This window comes from Papio anubis, chromosome 1, assembly GCF_008728515.1.
Source record: "Papio anubis isolate 15944 chromosome 1, Panubis1.0, whole genome shotgun sequence".
Lineage (NCBI taxonomy): Eukaryota > Metazoa > Chordata > Mammalia > Primates > Cercopithecidae > Papio > Papio anubis.
The window spans coordinates 161,454,829-161,477,221 of record NC_044976.1 but is presented as its reverse complement, the minus strand read 5'-3'; the positions used below and the strand labels follow the sequence as shown (position 1 = coordinate 161,477,221).

Here is a 22,393-nt window from a genome sequence, read left to right as displayed (position 1 = left end):
TGCTGCTGCCTAGTCTGGGTTGCTTCAGGAGTTTTTACGTTTTATTAGCGTAATAAAATGTAGCTTCTACAGTTATCTACAGTATGTAATTACAAATGCATATTATTGATATTATCTGCGTGATGCTTGAGTTTACTTTTCCATTAATAGAAACTCTGCATTTTATGCATTAATCATACAAAGAATTAATGATGGCTTACTCAAGTCTGTCTATAAATTGGTATTTTAGAAGCAATTATACTCACAGTAGAGGAGTCGTTTCTTTAGTGACAGGTTTTGTTCCAAAAGATGATTTTAAGTGCATTTGTTCATAAACATAAAGTGGTACTATACAAGTAATAAAATGGGCCGGGCATGGTGGCTCACACCTGTGATCCTAGCACTTTGGGAGGCCGAGGCAGTAGGATCACTTGAGGCCAGACTGGGCAACATGGCGAGACCCTGGTCTCCACAAAAATTCATCAGGCGTGGTAACACACACCTATAGTCCTGGTTACTTAAGAGACTGCGATGGGGCCAGGCATGGTGTCTCACGCCTGTAATCCCAGCACTTTGGGGGGCCAAGGTGGGCAGATCACCTGAGGTCAGGAGTTTGAGACCAGCCTGGCCAATATGACAAAACCCTGTCTCTACTAAAAATACAAAAATTGCCAGGCATGGTGGCTCACACCTGTAATCCCAGCACTTTGGGAGGCCAAGGCAGACGGATCACCTGAGTCAGGAGTTTGAGACCAGCCTGACCCACATGGTGAAACCCTGTCTCTACTAAAAATACAAAAAAATTAACCAGGGGTGGTGTCGGGCACCTGTAATCCCAGCTACTCAGGAGCATGAGGAAGGAGAATGGCTTGAACCCGGGAGGTGGAGGTTGCAGCAAGCCAAGATCGCACCACTGCACGCCAGCCTAGATGACAGAGCAAGACTCCGTCAAAAAAAAAAAAAAAAAAAAAAAAAAAGCCTCCAAACCCTACTTGTCCAGAATCAGAATAAAAACCACCAAGGTCTTTTGCCAGTGTCCCCATCACAGGGGATGGCACCACCATCATCCAGCCTCAGAAACCAATCCAGAGGTTATCTGCATCTCCCCACATCTAACCCAACAATGAGCTTTGTGGATTTTGCCTGCCACATATCCCTTGGATCTGTCTATTTCTCCCCACCTCCACTGTCACCCTCTGGTTTGAACTCCATCATATCTCACTGGAATTCATGCAGTTGGCTATAGCCTAATTCTCTGCATCCACCTCAGGTCTATCTCAAATCCATTTTCCATGTTGCAGCAAGAGGAGTGATGTGAAACCCACACCACGCCACCCTCCCCGCATTGAAAATATTTCAATTGCTTTCTGCTGATCTTAAGACAAACAATAAATTCCTTTCCATAGCCCACAAACTCTTCCTACGTGGTTTGACTTCATGTAGGATTCATCTCTTCCTAGTATCAAAATGACCTTCTTTCAGTTCCTCAGCCTCTTGTCACAGGGGCTTGAAGAACAAATTCTGCTCTTATTTAGTTGGTTAACTCTTACTCATCTTTCAGATCCCAGCTTCAGGTACTATTTTTTCAAGGAAGTTTTCCCTTACTAGGTTCAGTTTCCCTATTGTGAGCTTTCTTAGCACCTTGCACTTCTTGCTCATGCTGAAATTTTATGGTTACTGATGTTATTATTTGAATAATATCTATCTCTCTGATTTATCTATAAGTTTCATGAAGGTAGCATCTGCTTTGGGCCCCCAGTCTAGCTCTGATGTCTTGCTGAGTAACTAGCATGTAGTACATACTCAATAAATGTGTTGGTTGGTTAGTTGATTGGTTGGTTGGTTGGTTGAGTGAATGAATAAATGAGTAAATTACAAAACAATGCTTCATTCCAGGCTTGATAAGAGTCGTGGGCTCTTACATCAGACTTCCTGGTTTAGAATCTTAGTTCACTTACTAGATGACCACAGACATGTTGCACAAGTTCTCTGTGCCTCTGTTTTCTCATCTATAATATGGGTAATAATATCTTACTTTATAGAGTTGTTATGAAGTTTAAATGAGTTTATATATATAAATTACATCAAACAGTGCCTGGCACATAGTGAACACGTATATGTAGTGTTACAATTATTTTTATTGTCCTCTGACTTTAACAGTGATAAAGAAGATTCTCTAAGAAATTAAAGGCTTTGGCCGGGCATGGTGGCTCACACCTGTAATCCCAGGACTTTGGGAGGCCAAAGCAGGTGTATCACCTGAGGTCAAGAGTTTGAGATCAGCTTGGCTCACATGGTGAAACCTTGTCTCTACTAAAAATACAAAAACTAGCTGGGCATGATGGCGTGCACCTGTAATCCCAGCTACTCGGAAGGCTGAGGCAGGAGAATTGCTTGAGTCTGGGAGGCAGAGATTGTGGTGAGCTGAGATCGCACCACTGCACTCCAGCCTGGGCAACACAGTAAGACCCTGAAGAAAGAAAAAGAAAGAAAAGGAGAAAGGCTTGTTGCCCAGTGGCTCATACAATCCCAACACTTTGGGAGGCTGAAGAGGGTGGATCCTGAGGTCAGGAGATCAAGACCATCCTGGCTAACACAGGTGAAACCCTGTCTCTAAAATACAAAAATTTGAGTGAGGCGTGGTGGTGGGAAGCCTGTAGTCCCAGCTACTCGGGAGGAGCTGAGGCAGGAGAATGGGCGTGAACTTCGGGGAGGCGGAACTTGCAGTGAGAGCGAGATTGCGCCACTCCAGCCTGAGCGACAGAACAAGACTCCATCTCAAAAAAAAAGGAAAGGAGAAAAGAAAAGAAGGAAGGGAGGGAAAGAAATTAAAAGCTTCTAAAAATCATGATGATGTTAAATCTCGAGTTCTTATCCTGAACCTTGTGCTGCATTGAGCTTATGGCCCAAGTGAGGACTCATCCCTTAACCATGTGTGGCGCATGTCCTTGCTCATCATTTTAGAAAAATATGCTACTTTTATTTTCATTGGTGTCATCTGCCTTCTCTTACTAGAACTTTTAATCCTCTCACTGTTTCTGAACTTAGAGATCATCATGAGGTTAGTAATGTCCAAATGACATCTGAAAAGTAAGTCACAGCACGGCAAACATCCCATAGGCTATGGCTGAGATTAACTCCATGCACCCTGTAATTCCATCTGTTGCTGGCATGATGTATTGGCACTCTTGCCCTGGAGGGTGCCTCTCAGGACAGGTGCTCCCCACAATAATTGGAACATCCTTCACAGCTCTCCTGGTCCTCGTTCCTGCCCCAGAATGCTCATCTCCATCCTGCATCTCAAAGATGGCAACTTCTCAATGGTCACTTCAATGTTTCTGCAAAACCCTCCTGACCATATTGTTTTCCATTTACTACCAGGCTTAGTTAAACTTTTTGTAGGCATCTTTTTCTTCTTTACTAGATTTTAAATTGCTTGAGAGCAAAGATCTTATTGCAATGCATTGCTTCAGGAAACCTTCTTTTTCTACCAAATTGAATCTTTCAAGAATGACCAAATGCATAAACAAATAGATAAATGAATAAATAAACAAGAGCCCAAGTGAGAAACTTATTCACCTCATCTCCCATATTCTCTTGTAATATTAATCAATGTGAACTACAAAGCCACAATGCAAATTATCTCTAAACCTCATTGACACTAAGTTCTAGTCTGGATTTCTTAAACTAAATAACTGGAGTAATTGAAATTAGAATAAGAATTTTTGGTTTAGTAAGGGTGAAAAAAATTCTAGAATACTCCCTTTCACAATAATAGAATGGACATCTTCAGGTTCATAAAATCTGAAAGAAGGAAGAGGTTGACATCCTCATTTCAGAATGGAGAAGAGGGGAGAAAAGGCCACCAGTACTGATTGGATAGTTGCTGTGTGTTGGCAACCATGCTAGGCACTATCAAGTAGGTTATTGAATTCACACACAGGGCAGCCACCTCAGTTTTATCTCCATTTTACAAATTAAAACCCTGACACTAAGAAGGTTTGCATCTTTTGCCAAAAGTATCACAGCTATTATCTGGCAGACCTGATCCTTGAACCCCAGGCTGACATACAGAATACCACTGTGAAAACTAACCCCTCACCTACTTCACAATGCAATGCCTTCCAAGTCCCTTCCCTATGTTATAATTACTGTTAACTTTCTACCAATACTTCCCTTCTCTCTTCTCTTCTAGAATACTAAAATTTTATCTCACCTCCAATTTTGTTACCATTCCCTACCCTTATGCACAGTTCCTTCCTTGCCTAGCCTTGATCTCTTCTCAGAAATCTCCACAGGCCAAGGACCTGTTTCTTAGGACATGGCCACCCCCAGTCCTCTAAAAGTCTGCAGCACACTCTTTGACCTTCTCAAGATGTTCAGGGCCCTTCCTAGAGCTTGACATTTGACCAAAAAAAAAAAAAAAATGAATAAAACACACATGTGAATTTGGTCTGGATCATTGATAACTATATAGTTATTTAACAACCTTCTATACTCAGGAGTCAAGCCTACACCGATCATGACAAATGACACCAACCTAATGACCACAGTAATTCATTGTCCTGTTTAAAGATATTATTTAGCAAAGTCAAGGTTAAAACCACGTAATGGAACAAATTAAGGGCTGATATTTCAGGACCTCCACCACACTTTTAGTATACACCTCAACTAAGAAACATAGCTATATTTCATATTCCTCTAATTTTTTCCCCTTTGTACATTTTAAAATATCATAGGAGAGGTTGTTTGAAACCTTGCAAGAAAACTTTTTTTCCAGAAACTTTAGCCAATACAACCTTAGCTTTTTCCATTTATTTTTTAAATTTCTTAATATGGAAACTTTAAGATTAAGACAATGGCTCTTTTCATGACTAAAAAAAGTATTTCATAAGGGTCTGACCAAAATTATAGCCCCATGCTATCATGTAATTCACATTTACTGGTGGGGAGCAGGGGGGTCAATTTCAATTTTTTAAAATGACGCAAGGGTTACAAGGCTCCCATCAGTGAGCTTTGCCCCAATGGGCTGAGGGTCCCTGAACACACTGGAGAAAGCAAGGGCAGCCCAGTGACCTGTGTAGAGAATTCGTATCCTGTGTTTTAAAGGGAAAGAACATGAAGAAAGAAAAGTTCATTCTGAGATGAACAAGGTGTGCGGCTTAACCTGCCTCCTGTGTAATCACTCCGCATATGCAATGAAGGGAAGTAGGCACTGCATTTTTAAGAGCTCCACAATCTCCCATTTGGTGACACAGGATGTTTGCAAACTCCTGGAGGGAAGGGTTACTGTACTCAACCCATTCTCCTGTGGGCCATCAATGCCATTTATTTGTCATGATTTCAGCTGATTAATATGTAACCACAGAGGCAAAAGAAATAATTTCACAATCTGCACGTCGCAGCAATTTTCAAATTCCTTAGGTTGAAAGCAATCACCAGCAAGGCTTTCTCCACTCTGACATATTTATTCTTCCTCTTCAGATTCAAACCATTCCAAAAAGTGAACAAAAAATACAGCAAAAGCAGCCTGCTTGTCTACAGTATTTACATGCTTTACATACCCTAAAAATATATAGCTTATTAATGACTGATTTTCCAACCTCTTCAATAAGCTTTTTTATTAGTGTGACAATCTTTAACTTGTAAGTGTCAAGCCGTCTCTCACTGTACGTGTCTCCTTTATGATATTTAATATAAAGATAGAACAGTATTTATATCCTTCACAATAAGAGAACGAATTGTTTTAAGGTTATACAGCCTAGATGTGATAAAGAAAGAAGGAACCTTACAAAATGATAAATATTTTCATTAAAAAACTTTAAAACTAAAAGTTCAAAGATATGTTCTCCTCTCTTATTTCTTGTCAAAACATGACTTAAGACCCAAAACTAATCTACTTTCAATTTTATTCCATATTTCAGTGCTGTCATAGTACTCAGCAGAGAGTATTGGAATACGATCATTTTTTATTTTGTTGATGTTACCGACAGCTTTATTTCACAAAGCAATCTTATACTATGTCTACCAGTGGCAGGGCATAGAGGTCAAATAGTCTATCCTTACAGGTAGAGAGCTTATTAAACGGCACGTCTATTAAACCCGATGGACAACATAAAGAAACATTTCAGCAAAATACTTTTAACATAGTTCAATGAAGATATGGCTCAAAAGGGTAGTAAATAATTTAAACGGAGACCAATAGGGAATTTGTTATATTTTTTACTAGCATCTTCAAAATTATATTTCAAGCAGAGTGGTTAGAATAGAGAAAAACACAATAGCTTACAAACCTCACGCCATGGGTGTTTTCTACAGCAAATGTAAAAGGAGCATCAACCCAAATCCAAATATTAATAAATTAACAATTCTATCACAGGGTTCATTTAAAACAATCTCAGCACAAATGTTGTATCACTGTGAACTAAGGAAACCGTTTTTTAAAAATTATCTTACTGTCTTTTTATTTTTGTTTTGGAAGACAGTCAATTTTAAAATTCTACTTATGGTAGCACCGATTCATGACAAAAACCTCACTTCTAAGAAAAACTGCACAGGAGAATAGAATAGAAATAATATGGAAAATATTTGTTTACTTATTACATACTATTTGGTATGAAAATCTAAATTAGAAAATAATGTGTGAATTCATAGTTGGGAATTTCTTTTCTTTTCAGATATCCCTGGTGACTCTTTGGTTATCAAAAATCAAGCTGATTATCTTTTTAATCACAATGTTTTCTCCTGTATATGTTTAACTATATTTAGGAAAACCAAAAGAAAAAGAAAAAGAACAGAATCCATGAAAGAGAATGTGACTTCTTATCCTTATATATAAGCTGTGATTTACGGCCAAAATAACAAACTGAATCTGTAACTTTTAATAAGTTTATCATAAATACTATATCTCTTAATCCTGAAATTGGTTCTCTAGTCTCTTACCAGAAATATAAACTACTTGATCAAGGGTTATCAGTAGATTCACTTGGTAGGATAATTAATAAGATACAGAAACATAAAACATGAGTTGTTAAAGTTTACAATTACCTTCCCTCACAGCATCGCTCTAAACGCACTGTCCTTGCTTCAGCACACAGTAAATCATCTACCTAAATGTATTTGCACCCAATCATTTTTTAAAGTCACAATCTTTGTAGTGTCAACTTGTCAAGGGTCAAAGGGAAGAACAGGCAAGATTCCCAAATCAATCTGCTTGTAGAAACTGTCTCATTTCATTTCAAATTACCTGCTGTGGTTGAAGCAGGCTATGGACAAACTGCCTTCCTCCATAAACCATGACAGCACAGGTCGAACTTATGTGATCATTCATAAGGGGCAAGTCATGCCGGTTCTGTCATTAACTACTTTTAAACGGCTGTGCAGGGTTAAGTGATCTTGCAGGGCAGCCACAGATATAAATACTGTTTGGACAGTTTAATGTCAAGAGACAACTCCTCTGGGATTAAAACTGTGTAACCCAATAGGACGGTTGTCGATACAAGGATTAAGGTACTTTGGTCCTGTTACTTGAAGTCATGCCTTTACATGTTTTGTCCAAGTGACCCTATAGGAGACCCCAAATGAGTGCTGTCCATCTACATCATGCAACTCCCAGACAGCATTCTGAGAATATTAAAAATAACTTCAGGCATTCAGAGGCTCACTCTCCCAGGTGTTCGAAAGTTTACGTTTGTCCTTGTGAGGCTGACCAGAAAATGAGAGCACATTGCTGTTGGGAGCAGGTGCCTTGCAGCAGCCTCACAGCCTTGGGCTTCCAGAGCTCATGATCAATGGGAATATCAAAAACCCACTGCTGTCCGTAACATCAGGGAAGTCGGGTACAGTAAATTGTGCACAAAAGAGCCATGAAATAAGAAAAAAGACTGAAATACCTATTCCATTGCTTTTCTAGTGCTCATCTCTTGAGATAAACCCTATACTATCTAAAGATAACAACAACTAGTATTTATTGAGTGCTTAGGATATGTTGCGCAATTATTGTACTAAGTGCTTTGTATGCATGACTCATTTAAATCTTATGATAACTAAATGAAGAATCTGTTATTGGCCCCTGTTTATCATAGGCGAGAAAGCTACAGACCAGAGCAGGTAATCATTTGCCCCAAGTCACATAGCCAGTAGTGATGAAGAACAGGAACAAATACTGTGTCTGACTCCAGAATTCTCACTACAATGGTATGCTGCCTCCACTATAATTATGACTCCTGTGAGAAATTCTACTTGCTTGAGTTATAAAGTATTTTTAATACATACTGGCTTAGCTTTCTTTAACATGCATTAGCTGCATGCAAAACTGTCTGAATCATTAAAAGCAAAGCGTTGCTAAGTTACTCAGAAACCAAAGAGAGCCAAATCAGGCTGATATGTGAGTATCTCTGTGGGTACATGAAGACTTTCCAGAGGGTACGTGGGCACAAATAGTTTTAAGGAAACGCATTTCAAAATCCTTTTCTAAAATTGATCCACCTGAGAAAATATAAACCGCCACTTCATCCAAAGCCTATTTACCACGTCCCTGAAGTTTCCTCCCCAATTCATTCCACTAAGAGATGCATTTCAACCAAAAGATTTTTGTGTTTAAAACTCATCTGTCAAATATATCAAATACGTTGTAATATATTCATGGTGTTTTGATCAATTTCCAGTGCTACCTCAATACAGAAGAAAAATGTTAACATTTAGCAACTTATAGGATATTTGAAAAGAAATTTCAATTTACATACCTAGTTTTGTAGCAGAGAATTATATGATAGTTAATAAGGGCTTTGAAGCATAAGGCTGTATTTCATTAAGGTAAAATTCTATGAGGGAAAGAGAATGGAAATACAATTCCAAGGTAGAAAAGGAATAATGCTATGGAAGAGTTGCGTAATTGTTTCTTTATTTTTTATTTTTTTATTTTATTTTATTTTATTTTATTTTTTTGAGACAGAGTTTTGTCCTTGTCACCCAGGCTGAAGTGCAATGGTGCGATCTCAGGTCACTGCAACCTCGGTCTCCTGGATTCAAGCAATTCTTCTGCCTCAGCCTCCCGAGTAGCTGGGATTACAAGCATGCACCATCACACCTGGCTAATTTTGTATTTTTAGTAGAGACGGGGTTTCTCCATGTTGGTCAGGCTGGTCTCGAACTCCCGACCTCAGGTGATCTGCCTGCCTCAGCCTCCCAAAGTGACAGTCGTGAGCCACCATGCCCAGCCCTGAGCCATATATTTTTTAAATTGGTGCTGGTGAGTGCAAAATCCCATGATATTCATATTCCTTTGGACACACTTAAATCAGTTTCCCAGCCTCCGCACTGTTGACATTTGGGGCTGGATAATTTGTGTTATAGTTTGCTGTCTAGTGCCTTACAGGATCTTGACCGGCATCCTTGATCTCTGCACGCACATGTGTGTGTGTGCGCGCCCACACACACACACACACACACACACATACACGGCTGTGACCACCAGAATTTGCCTAATGTCCCCTGGGGAGCAAAATCACTCCTGGTTGAGAACCCTTAAACAAAGGATATTATAGATTTATTATCGATTTTCAAAATTTGATATTTAAATTTATGAAAAATGTTAAATGTCCACTAAAACTTGTGGAAAAGAGTACATTTTTCCTGAGACAGGGTCTCTCTCTGTCACCCAGGCAGGAGTGCAGTGGCACGAACACAGCTTACTACACCGTTGACCTCCTAGGCTCAAGCAATCCCTCCACTTCAGCCTCCCGAGTAGCTGGAACTATAAGCATGTGCCACCACATCCAGCTAATTTTTAAACTTTTTATAGAGATGGGGTTTCACCATGTTGCCCAGGCTGGTCTCAAACTCCTAGGCTCAAGAAATCCTCCCTCCTCGATATCCCAAAGTGCTGGGATTACAGATGTGAGCCACCATGCCCGCTGCCCATAATCTCTAAAATTATCTCTAGAAGTGTATATGGGAAAAAACATTCCAAGATTATGGAATTAAATAGGAATAGTTGGTGGCAAATGTGGTGTGGGCAGAAGAAACCTCCACTGAAGCTGGGGCCTCAGCTGAGACTTGTACTTTTCAGTCTCAACTGTTAGGATGATTCAGGTCCACAGAAGTCAAAGAAAGCAGCCAAGCCATCATAAAAGGCAGTGCCAGTGTGATACTTGAACATGGGACTCGGAATAATCACCAGGTTAAAAGAAGCAGAAATAACAATGAGTAGGTGTTATTCCTCAGTAATTTTAAAGCCACACCTTTGGGAGAAAAAGCGTAAACTGGGAGAGGCCAAACTGAGGAGAACCTGAGAGACTCCCTAAAAACCTTAAAGCTCACAGATCACATCTTCCTACTTTTGAATTTGTTGTAGTCCTGTGTAGCATTTATCCATGCTTAAAAGTGAACTTACAGTTGTGTTTAATTATAATGATCTCTCTTGATACTAGCAAGAGTCTGGACAGGGGTAGAATCGCAAGGACCTTAGTTTTTCACAGGCAAAACCGTCCAGGCCTGTTTTACCACCAGCCGCATACCAGAAGCCAGGCTGGAGGAGAAACCAAACTTCCTTATCAGACTGTGACAGGTAAACTACAATCCCTAAAAATCAGCAGTAATCATTCTCTTATATTAATTACACTGTCACTTAGATACATCAATTGTACAATATCAGATATTTGCCAAAATGACCCTCAAGTGTCAACTAAAATATCAAAGTGTAAGTCACGACTTTTTAATTTAATTTAATTTAATTTTACTTTATTTGAGACAGGGTCTCACTCTGTCACCGAGGCTGGAGTGCAGTGGTGCAATCATAGCTCCCTGCAACCTCAAATTCATGGGCTCAAGCAATCCTCCCACCTCACCCTCCCAAGTAGCTAGGACTACAGGCATATGCCAACATGCCTGACTAATTTAATTTTTATTTTTATTTTTTGTAGAGATGGAGTCTTGCTATGTTGCCCAAGGAACATAGCTCCTGACTTCAAGTGATCCTCCAGCTTCAGCCTCCCAAAGCCTTGGGATTACAGGGATGAGCACTGAACCCCGCCCACAATCTTTCTACTGGGAATCTTTAATCACTTTTAGTAACTCAAGCAAAGGGGGGGAAAAAGTTCATAATATCAAAATTAGGAAATACATTCAATTGAGAAGAAAAAATCACCCATAATCTCACCACCACTAAGCTCTATGAGGATCCTTTTTAATGTAATGGTACACTACAAAAATGCCTTTATTTTTTTTTTTTTTTTTTTTTTTTTTGAGACGGAGTCTCGCTCTGTCGCCCAGGCTGGAGTGCAGTGGCGCAATCTCGGCTCACTGCAAGCTCCGCCTCCCGGGTTCACGCCATTCTCCTGCCTCAGCCTCCCGAGTAGCTGGGACTACAGGCGCCCACAACCGCGCCCGGCTAATTTTTTGTATTTTTAGTAGAGACGGGGTTTCACCGTGGTCTCGATCTCCTGACCTTGTGATCCGTCCGCCTCGGCCTCCCAAAGTGCTGGGATTACAGGCGTGAGCCACCGCGCCCGGCCCAAAAATGCCTTTAAAATAGTCTGTATCTTCTGACCTCACCAAGCTTTGGGTTACAAGAACAGGCATTATCATCCTGGCTTCATAAATGAGGAAGGAAGGCCAGGCATGGTGGCTCATGCCTGTAATCCCAGCACTTTGGGAGGCCAAGGCGGGAGGATCACCTGAGGTCAGGAGTTCGAGACCAGCCTGACCAACATGGAGAAATCCCATCTCTACTAAAAATACAAAATTAGCCAGGCATGGCGGTGCACGCCGGTAATCCCAGCGACTTGGAAGGCTGAGGCAGGAGAATCGCTTGAACCCGGGAGGTGGAGGTAGCAGCGAGCCGAGATCACGCCATTGCACTCCAGCCTGGGCAACGACAGCAAAACTCCATCTCAAAAAATAAATACATAAATAAATAAATAAATAAGGAGAGCCCAAGAAGTTAAATGACTCACGCCCCAAGTCCAGCAGTCTTTCTGCTGAAATACACAGCCTTCAAAAACAAAAGCAAGCAACGGTTGTTTTAGGCATGCCAAATATTCATTTTTGGCTGAGCCGCCAATGTGAAGACAGTTTCATACATTTGATCCTAGTTAAGACAGATTAGCTAGCCAAGTGTGCATTTGATATCTAAGTGTTTAAAAGAAAAAAAAAAGTCAGGATACTCCATCCTTGGATGTTCTAAAGAATATTTTTCTGGAAAATGCTTTCTGGGCTCCAACATGCCGGAGCTTAGTGCCCTGCATCAGTGAATACAAGGCAATCCTGGCCCGAGAATTCCCCGTCTAGCCAGGGGATTGGCAACACACAAACAAAGGCTTAAAGACAAGAAGCAGCATACTAATGAGTGCAGTGTCCTACACTGCGGGCCAGATACTCAAATGCCCAACACACTGAACAAAAGAACCGTCATGGTGAGAGGAGACAGGAAGTATTCATGCAGTCAGTCAACACATACTTGGTGGGCGCCTGAGTGGTAGGCAGCGTTCTAGGCTCTGGGGATACAGGGGTGGTTCAGACAAAGCACCCTGGGGTGGTGGAAGAGCCGTCAAATGCAGCCAGGCTTACGGAAACATAAATTCTAGTGTACCTCTCACTAGCCAACAAGGTAAATTATGGAATCCCTGAGCCTCAGTTTCCTCCATTTGTGAGGGAAATGTCTAGTCCATTGTATGAAATTAGCTAACACATTAATTTTATGTATTTGAAACAGGGTCCCACTGTCGCCCAGGCTGGAGTGCAGTGGCACGATTATGGTTCACTGCAGCCTTGACCTCCCAAGCTCAATGAATCCTCCCACCTCAGCCTCCCGAGTAGCTGGGACTACAGGCATGTGCCAGAATACCTGCTAACTTTTGTATTTTTTGTAGAGATCCGGGGTCTTGCCATGTTGCCCAGGCTGGTCTCAAACTCCTGGACTCGAGCCATCCTCCCACCTCAGCCTCCCAGAGTGCTGGAATTACAAGTATAAGCCACTGCACCCAACCTAGGTAATGTGTTTAACGTACACGATACATTACTCTGTATGGAGTTCAACAAATGTTATTCATGGTAACATGAGTAGTGATGATACATTACTCTGTATGGAGCTCAACAACTGTTCTTCATGGAAGCTAATTTTGACTGAGATTTTTACTATGTTCTGAGGACTGTGCTAGTCGTATCACACATATTATCTCATTTAATCCTCATAATTTAGCATAATAATTTATGGATGATGAAATGATCATAGTAACTCTGTCCAAGCACATAAAATTATCAAGGTAAGAGTCAATCTTCAAATCCTAGTAGTTCTCTCTAGAGCTTATGATTGTAAAGATTCTAAATTATACCACCTCCCTCATCTTCTCCCATGGTCTCAATCCCACCCCAACTCTCCACCTTCCTTTCCTTTTCTTTGAAGGCAATTTTTAGTCCTTGTTCTAAAGGAGAAGAAGGAAGGAAAAAGAGAGGAGTCTGAAGGGTGCTGAGGCCTCTGCGGACCTACCACGGGATTCCTTGATCTCCACTTGCTATTTGTATCCTTCCTTTCATCTGTTGCTTCCAAGCAGGTCTCCAAATTCTAATTCCTCTGACTCATTTCTTACTTAAATTTCTTAACTTGCAGAACTAGAGTTCCTTGAATGAACCAGTCATTTCATTAATAATTCAATGAATCCCTGCTGCTTCTAACCATGAAGTTCAAGATATCGTGCTCATGTTAGAAGCATCTAAATTGCAAGTCAACACCTATAACTCTTTTATTAAGAATTTGGGTGCATATTCAGTTAGAATCCCTGCTTGTTCTGTACACAGTATCTTAATAACTACATACCGCGCATGTCTCTCTCAATCAGCAGTCCCAGGGGTTCTTCCTCTGACTGCAGTTGTAGGGAATAACAGGCCGTCTCTTGGAAATGGAAATGGTCCTCTCTAAGGCTATCCAAGTGAATCTGGAACACACTGCTGAGCTGGGGCAATCATGTAATTTATTGCCCAAACTCAACACTTTAGAGAGGGAAAGGAAACACTAGTGATAATTATACTGGGACAACAGGTCTAAACTGGAGCTTTTCTGGGCAAATCAGAATTCATAGTTACCTTACTCAAAACCTATGCTTTAAGTCAAGCCATGCCAAATACGATCTCCAAATGTAGTGAAAATCCACTCAGACATTCAGCCTGACACAGTTACAGACAAACAGGTAGAATCTACTTTTTCTTTAGATTGTGATGCAATTCATAATATCAACCTTGGTCATATTACATGCTATGCCCACTCATTTTGGCACTTGACTTTTTTTCTTTTAATATAAGGCAAGTTTATGTGCTTGACACCATGTTAATCTCTACTTGAGTATGGCAAACACACAAAGTATGTATTCAATTGGTTGGAGCAATGATTTCCAAAGTGTGACATGTCCATTACTCAAAAACCAGAAATAGGGACTACCTCAAGTGGGCTTGATTTGGGACACAGATAGTAACTCCAGAATCTACCTTCCAGCACCACTGTTTTTGAATCCTGGGTTCCCTTCCTCTCCTGTGGAAGAGTGAGCCGGCTTTACTAACATTTCAACATTATATTTTCTGAGCACTTGAGTCACATGGACCCCAGTTGGCCTGACCTTGGTGGTATGCCCAACCTTGATCCAATCACTGTGGCCAGAGAATGGAATGTGGTGATTGGCTTAGCCAAGGTGAGAGGGATGGAGTCTGCTGGACCTGAAACATGGCATGAGAAACAGACTGTTCCTTACTGTGGTGGATAGACTCATAATACTCACACGAGTGGCTGCCATGAGTCCACCTCCTGGCATTCATGCTCTTGTGCAATCCTTCCACTTAAGAATGAACATAACCTGTGTCTGGCTTCTAACCAACAGAACACAGCAAAGGTGACGGGATATATATAATTGTTTCAAAAGATTGTAGAACCTGTCTTGCTGAAGTCTTTTTCTTTCCCTTGCTGACTTCATTAAGCAAGCAGCTGTGTTGAGGGCCTGTGTGGTAAGGGACTGAGGTCTAGGACCTGAGGCTGGCCTCCAGATAATAATAGCCAATAAGAAAATGAGGCCCTCATTCCAGTGGCCTGCAAGGAACTGAGTTCAGCCAATGACCATGTTAGTTTGGAAGAAGATATTTCCCCAGTGAAGCCTCAGATGAGAACACAGCCACAGCCACCATGTTGTAGCCTTGGAGAGAACCCAGTGAAGCTGCACCCAGACTCCTGACCTATAGACTGTGAGATGACAAATATATTGTTGAGTCTGTGATAATATTACTACACAGCAACAGGTAACTAATGCACCCACAAAAGCAAAGACAGAGTGCTGTTGTCACAGAAATGGGGAATAGATGCTGCACGGCAAAAGCAACGTCTACATGGCCAGGCGTGGTGGCTCACGCCTGTAATCCCAACACTTTAGGAGGCCGAGGCAGGCGGATCTCAAGGTCAGGAGTTTGAGACCAGCTGGCCAATATGGTGAAACCCTGTCTCTACTAAAAATACAAAAATTAGCTGGGCGTGGTGGCATGCGCCTGCAGTCCCAGCTACTTGGGAGGCTGAAGCAGGAGAATCGCTTGAACCCAGGAGGCAAAGGTTGCAGTGAGCCAAGATTGCACCACTGTACTCCAGCCTGGGCGACAGAGTGAGACTCTGTCTCAAAAAAAAAAAAAAAAAAAAGAACCTATGAAAGAATTAGACAACTTTTAAATGTAAAAATGCTCATGTAACCACCACCCAGATTAAGATAGAGAACATTCTCAGTGACCCATCAACTTCCTTCACGTCCCCTCCCAGTCCTTGCTTCAACCATTAGTTTCGTCTGCTTTTGAAATTTATCTGTAATTACAACACGCAGCATGTGTGTTGCATCCACCTGCTCTCACTCAGCATTATGTTTGTGAGATGCATCCATGTTTTCACGTGTAGCAATAGCTCATTTTCGCTACCAAATTGTATTCAACTGCAGGACCATAGCAAATTTATTTATCAATTCTACCACTGATGGACATCTAGGTTGTTTCTAATCTTGGGTTATTTTTAGGAATAATGCTGCTATACACATTCTTGTATCTATTTTTTAGTGCATTTACTCTTGGGCATATATTTCAGAGTAGAATTACTGTCATTGGGTATATTTACAGTCAGAACTGCCAAAGAATTTTCGAAGTGTTTTTTTCCATTTACATTCCCACAAGCTGTGTCTGAGTGTTCCAGTTGTTTTACATCCTCAATAACACTTGGTATTGACTGTTTAACATTTTTAACCATTCTAGGATATATGTAGGGAGCACAGGAACGTGACAAAAAGGAACAGACACAGTAGGGGTGTGGTGGAACTGGGCAGCACAGAAGTGCAGTAATCATAACCCCCAACCCAGGCTGTTCAAGGGCTGGTGATGGTCAGCACAGGTCACTAAACGGATGCAAGTCCCCAAGGGAAAGCCTGGAGGAGCTTAACTCTCTCCACCTCAGTGTCTGAGGACAGAGCAGGTGCTGAGCTTTCAGGGGGAGAAATTGAAAGTTAATGCCAGAAAGTAGAGAGTAGCCCCTCATCCCCTTCCCACGTGGATGACTTATTCTGATAGGTGCTGCCTGCTTGCTTACTTTCATGTCCTTCCTTCCTTCCTTCCTTCCTTCCTTTTCTTACTTCTTTCTTTATTTGAGATGGAGTCTCACTCTGTCGCTCAGGCTGGAGTGCAACAGCATGATCTCAGCTCACTGCAGCCTCCATCTCCCAGGTTCAAATGATTCTCCTGCCTCAGCCTACCGAGCAGCTGGGATTACAGGCGCCCGCCACCAAGCCCAACTAATTTTTGTATTTTTCTTAGTAGAGACGGGGTTTCGCCATGTTGGCCAGGCTGGTCTCAAACTCCTGACCTCAGGTGATCCTCCTGCCTCAGCCTCCCAAAGTGCTGGGATTAGAGGCGTGAGCCACCGCGCCCAGCCAGGTGCTGCCTTCTCGATTCCTACCCATGGGCATCTGCACACTCCTGGAGAAGATCCCCCAGTCCCACGGATTTGGCTTCTAACTTCATGGTCCCCAATCTTAGCGAGCCTTCCCAGCAGCACAATTACTTCTCCCTCCTCCTCTCCACCTCCTTCTGGGGTCCTCCCAACCTGCACTCTCTCTCCAAATCCCCCCCACTTTCTCAGGTGTCTTCAATAGAGGGTCTTGACTGCTCCTCTTTGAAAACAGGCAAGTGTTCACTTGACCCTTCATCCCTCACCTACAGCACAGTCATCTGTACCTCCCTCACCTTCCAGCAAACAGGCACCATGCTGCACAGGGGCAAAGACACAAATAAGACATGCTCCTGGTTTGCAAAACATTTGCTTTTCCTATTCCTTCCTCCAGTCCAAGGTGAAATGTTGGACCTGGCCTTCAGATCACCCCCTCCCAAATCCTCCAGGACCTTGTTCCATTAATCATCTCCACCACCATGCACTTTTATTTGTAAGCTCTCCTTTTTAACTAGTTCTCCTCTTCATCATAAAAACAGGCTCAAGAATTTCCCCCTCTATTTATGTTTAAAGTGTTTTCTTACTCCACAACCCCCTCTCTAGTAACCTTCCATGCTCACTTCTAACTCTTGAAATAATCAGTCTCCCATTCCCAGCTCCTTCCTCTGCAATCTGCTCTCTCCCCCAACTATGCCTCTCAATGGTGGCCGCTTTGGGGAAGCTGTTAAATCTAAAGGATACCCTCCAGGCTTATCTGAATTAAAGAAGATAGGGGAATACCTCTTTCTGTAGTACTACACACTTTTCACCACTCTCTTTTCTTTGAAACTCTTGTCCTTGGCCTCCATGTTACTTTCCAGGCTCATACCTTTTTTAGATTCCTTTTTGGGTTCCTCCTTCTCCAGCCCCATAAACATCCATGTTCACCAAGGCTCTCCCCTAGGCTGCCACCTCTTACTCTTCACACACACTCCCGTTAGTGAACACATCCACACTCACAGCTTTAACTACTAACTACATGCTGATTACTTTCCAAATGCATTCCCAGACTAGAACTCTCTGGAGAACTCAGACCAGTACAGTGGGGTCACATCATATCAGTATCCGACTTAATTGAATTCAAATATACTCATTCAGTAATTTTCTTTTAAACAACATAAATAAAACAAAACAAATAGCCCAGGCCATTCCACAAAATGAGGACTGTAGTGAATGTGGCTGTGATTTCCTAAATGCCTTGCATTTCCTAAATGCCTCTGGGACAGTGAGCATTAGTAAGTGGAGAATTTCAAGAGACTCCTGGCCCCAAAACATAAGCCAACTACTTCACCTCATGCTCAACTGAAAAAAAAAAAAGCCACAGTCTGTTCCAACGCTGGAGCAAAAGGTAAAAGGTACCATTCTTGCATTTGAATTTCATGCTTCAACCCAGCGCCTTCATAAGAATTTTTGGTTCCTTCTGATCCCGGCAGCAGCTGCAGCAATTCTCCTCTTCTGGGGCTCTCCCTGCCATCTCCTTCTTACTTCCAGGATCATGGCATCGGGTGTGGCTGTTTCTTATGGCATCATCAAGTTGCTCAATGAGGCCAGGTGTGGTGGCTCATGCCTGTAATCCTGGCATTTTGGGAGGCTGAGGTAGGTGGATCACCTGAGGTCAGGAGTCCCAGACAAGCCTGACCAATATTGTGAAACCCCGTCTCTACTAACAATACAAAACTTAGCCAGGTGTGATGGCGCGTGCCTATAATCCCAGCTACTCGGGAGGCTGAGGCATAAAAATTGCTTGAACCTGGGAGGTGGAGGTTGCAGTGAGCCGAGATCACACCACTGCACTCCAGCCTGGATGGCAGAGCAAGACTCTGTCTCAAAAACAAAAAAAAAAAAAAAAAAGAGAAAAAGAAAAAAGAAAAAAAAAAAAGGTGTTCAATGATATGATAACAAGAAGGAGCACAAGTCTTCAACAGCAGAGGAGGTGAAGACACGTAAGAAGGCGGTGCTCTCTGCCTGAGTGGGGACGAGATCATTATCCTTGAGGAGGGCAGGGGGACCCTGGCAGGTGAAGTGGGGTAGGCTGTTGACGCCTCCTACACCACAATTGTCAAGATGCTGCCAGACAAGGACTGCCACTATGTCCTCTGTGACGCAACCTATGAGACCAAAGAGAGCCAAGAGGAGGACCTGGTGTTTTATCTTCTGAGCACCTCAGTCTGCACCCCTAAGAGTAGAATGATCTACGGCAGCTCCAAGGATGCCATCAAGAAGAAGCTGACAGGGATCCTGCATGAATTACCAGCAAATGTCTATAGGAGGTCAAGGACCACTGTACCAGGCAGACAAGCTAGGGGCAGCACTGTCATCTCCTGCAGGGCAAGCTTTGGTGAGCCCCCTCAGGCCTCCTGCCTGGAGCATCTGGCAGCCCCAGACCTGCCCTTGGGGATTGCAGGCTGCCCCCTTCCTGCCAGCTGGGACGGGCTGGGGGGCTTCCAACAGAGGGAGGGCAATCCCTTCACCGCAGTTAACCTAAGTTAGGAGTTAACCTAGTAAATCAGTTTGAGTAAGATTATTATAGCTCCCACTACAGCACAGACACCTTTTTTGTGCTCAATGAATGTTATTGAATTAAGTTGAAGCAACATACAGAAAGATTTCAAGGGATGGAAAAGCACACGGTTTGGCAGAAAATACCAAGTAACTTCAGTATTGTGGAGGTGTGAAATGTGAGGTGGGGATTAGGGAAGCAAGGGGACAGGAAAGAGGTGGCTGAAGGTGTTCTGGACAGGTGGGCAGGGCCTGCTTGCCACATATATCCCCATGCTAGGCTATGACATCTGTATCCCCAGAATATAGGGCCTATGTGCTAAGCTAAGGACTGAAAATTTCATTCTAGAATTTCTGAGAAGATTTGCAGTGTTTCAAGAGAGAAGGTGACAAGATAAGATTTACACTTCAGAATGCCTGACACTGAGTAGAGAAGAGATTAATATGGAAAGAGAATACAGACAAGGAGACCCTTTAGGATGTTGATGAGAAGTGACCTTCACAAGTGATGAGGAAAAATAAAGACACAGCTGTTAAATCCTTAAGGCAGTTCTGCTGTTAGCCTAGCCCAAAACCCTTTAGGCCGGGCGCCGCGGCTCGCCTGTAATCCCAGCAGTTCTTTGGGAGGCCGAGACGGGCTGGATCACGAGGTCAGGAAATCGATTCATCCTGGCTAACACGGGTGAAACCCCGCCTCTACTAAAAAAATACAAAAATCCAGCCTGGCTAGGCGGGCATGCCTGTAGTCCCAGCTACTTCCTCGGGAGGCTGAGGCAGGTGGTCGGCGGAACCCGAGTGAGCTGCAGTGAGCTGAGATCCTGCCACACTTGCACTCCAGCCTGGGCGACAGAGCCAGACTGGCCTCAAAAAAAAAATAAATAAATAAAAATAAATAAATAAACCCTTTTATTAACATGTCCAATAAACTGAGGATTTGCTGCTTTGCCAAGATTAATATCATAAAGTATGTATTCCTTCAACTCCTCTTTATGTTACATTGTCACCATATCTTAACACATTATTTTCTCCATTCATATGTCTGAATAAATACCCTTTTCTCTTTCCCAAACCCCAACCTCTCTGAGCTCTTCTCCCAGCCCTCCTGCTGATCCTGAGATGGAATTTCTGCAGTGAACTTTCTTTCTTTGATACCTTCTTCCTCCCTCTTCCCTGACTTCCTTTTGTTTAAAAGCATGAATGCTCATATCTACTCTGAGCTGAATTTTTTTCTTCTTGAGCCTTCTAGAGTCAGTCTTAAGCCAGTCTTGAGCCTGGTCCCTTATGCCTTTTCCTACCAGCCTTTCTTTCTTCCTGTCTAATCTCACAAAAGAGCAACTCACTCATAGTACCCACCATCCACTTCCTCCCTAATTAACCATGTAATCTGGCCTTGACACTCCAGGAATCTGTCCTCCCGAAGTCCCTTACATCCTAGCAGGATGAAGCATGTGCAAAACAACGCACCCCAAGGCAGTGGCGAAACAGTGCAAATAAAGGCCAGAGAAAAATGAGGCAGGAACACAAGAAGGAGTTGGCGTATGACACGCGTCTTGGAAGAAGGGCCACCTCGTTCTCACAGGCTACAAAAGGCTAACTCAAATTAATTTAGGCAAAAAAAAAAAAAAAAAAAGGGAATGTATTGTCCCCAGCAGAAGAGAAATCCAAGGAGGGATCTCAGGGTTTCACTGATGCCTATCAGGGCACATTCCTGAAATCCCTTGACTCCTTGGCCCTGCTCCCGCGTTGAGTTTGTTCTCCGACAGGTTTTGCCACACCGTAGAATAAATGGTCGTGGCAGCTCCAGGCTCACACAGCCTCACAGCCTCCAGGCTCACACAGACGGTCACGGTCTTTCCCCAAATGCTCACATCAACCCCGGAAAAAGGCTGGCTGCTCAGCTTAGCTCACATGCTTCCTCCACAGCTTCCAAAAAAAGGAGAGGGTGTGACACGGAAGGAATAACCAGCAAGTATGATAAGATTTTAGCAAGAGAATACTTGGAGGGAATTGAGAGACAGAGATGGTGATTGCCAGGGTGTATTTGGAGAATATGCATTCCCATGCATAGGGAGAAGGATTCGAAGAGAAGTTGTCACTGAAAAAGATGTTGGGAATGAAACCGAGGCCTAGAATGTCATTCTAAAGTTATATGTGTGATTTTCTTTCCCTTGCCGGAAGTGGGGGGATTGTTTATTTTTAGGCGTCAGACACACACTGATGGCTATTAAGCAGGACAATGACCAAGTGTAACTGAGGCTTTAGAAAAAAAAGTTGATGGCGATATCAAGTAAAATGGATAGAGGAAGATATTCCTGAAAGAACGAGGAACCACAGGTCATGACAGTAACGTTCCTAGACTGCTGTAGGTAGAAGGGTCATCTCTTACGGAGGCACAATGATGCCTTCTCGAATAGGAAAAGGGGTAACCACTTGTGGAAAGACAGTAGAGTAAGATAGCAGAATCTTGATCCTGACGATTTATGGTCAAGGATGGTGGGGAAAGATAGTTCTAGTAATAGAATCCTCATAGCACATCAGTGCAGTCATACTGGCTGTGTAAACATTAAAATACTTCTGGGCCGGGCGCGGTGGCTCACGCCTGTAATCCCAGCACTTTGGGAGGCCAAGGCAGGCGGTTCACCTGAGGCCAGGAGTTCAAGACCAGCCTGGCCAACATGGTGATACCTCGTCTCTACTAAAAATACAAAAAGTTAGCCAGGCATGGTGGGCAACTGTAATCCCAGCTACTTGGGAGGCTGAGGCAGAAGAATCATTTGAACCCAGGAGGCAGAGGTTGCAGAGAGCTGAGATTGCACCATTGCACCCTAGCCTGGGCAACAAAAGCAAAACTTCATCTTAAAAACAAAATTAAATAAATAAATAGAAAATAAAATACTTCTACTTCTGTATCGGTTGGTAAATAGCTGA

At 42.7% G+C, this 22,393-nt stretch overlaps 1 pseudogene; it reads left to right on the top strand.

The window, feature by feature from the left end:
• The first annotated feature begins 4,501 nt into the window (after window positions 1-4,501).
• Window positions 4,502-19,456, top strand: LOC110743523 (annotated as a pseudogene).
• The last annotated feature ends 2,937 nt before the right edge of the window (window positions 19,457-22,393 follow it).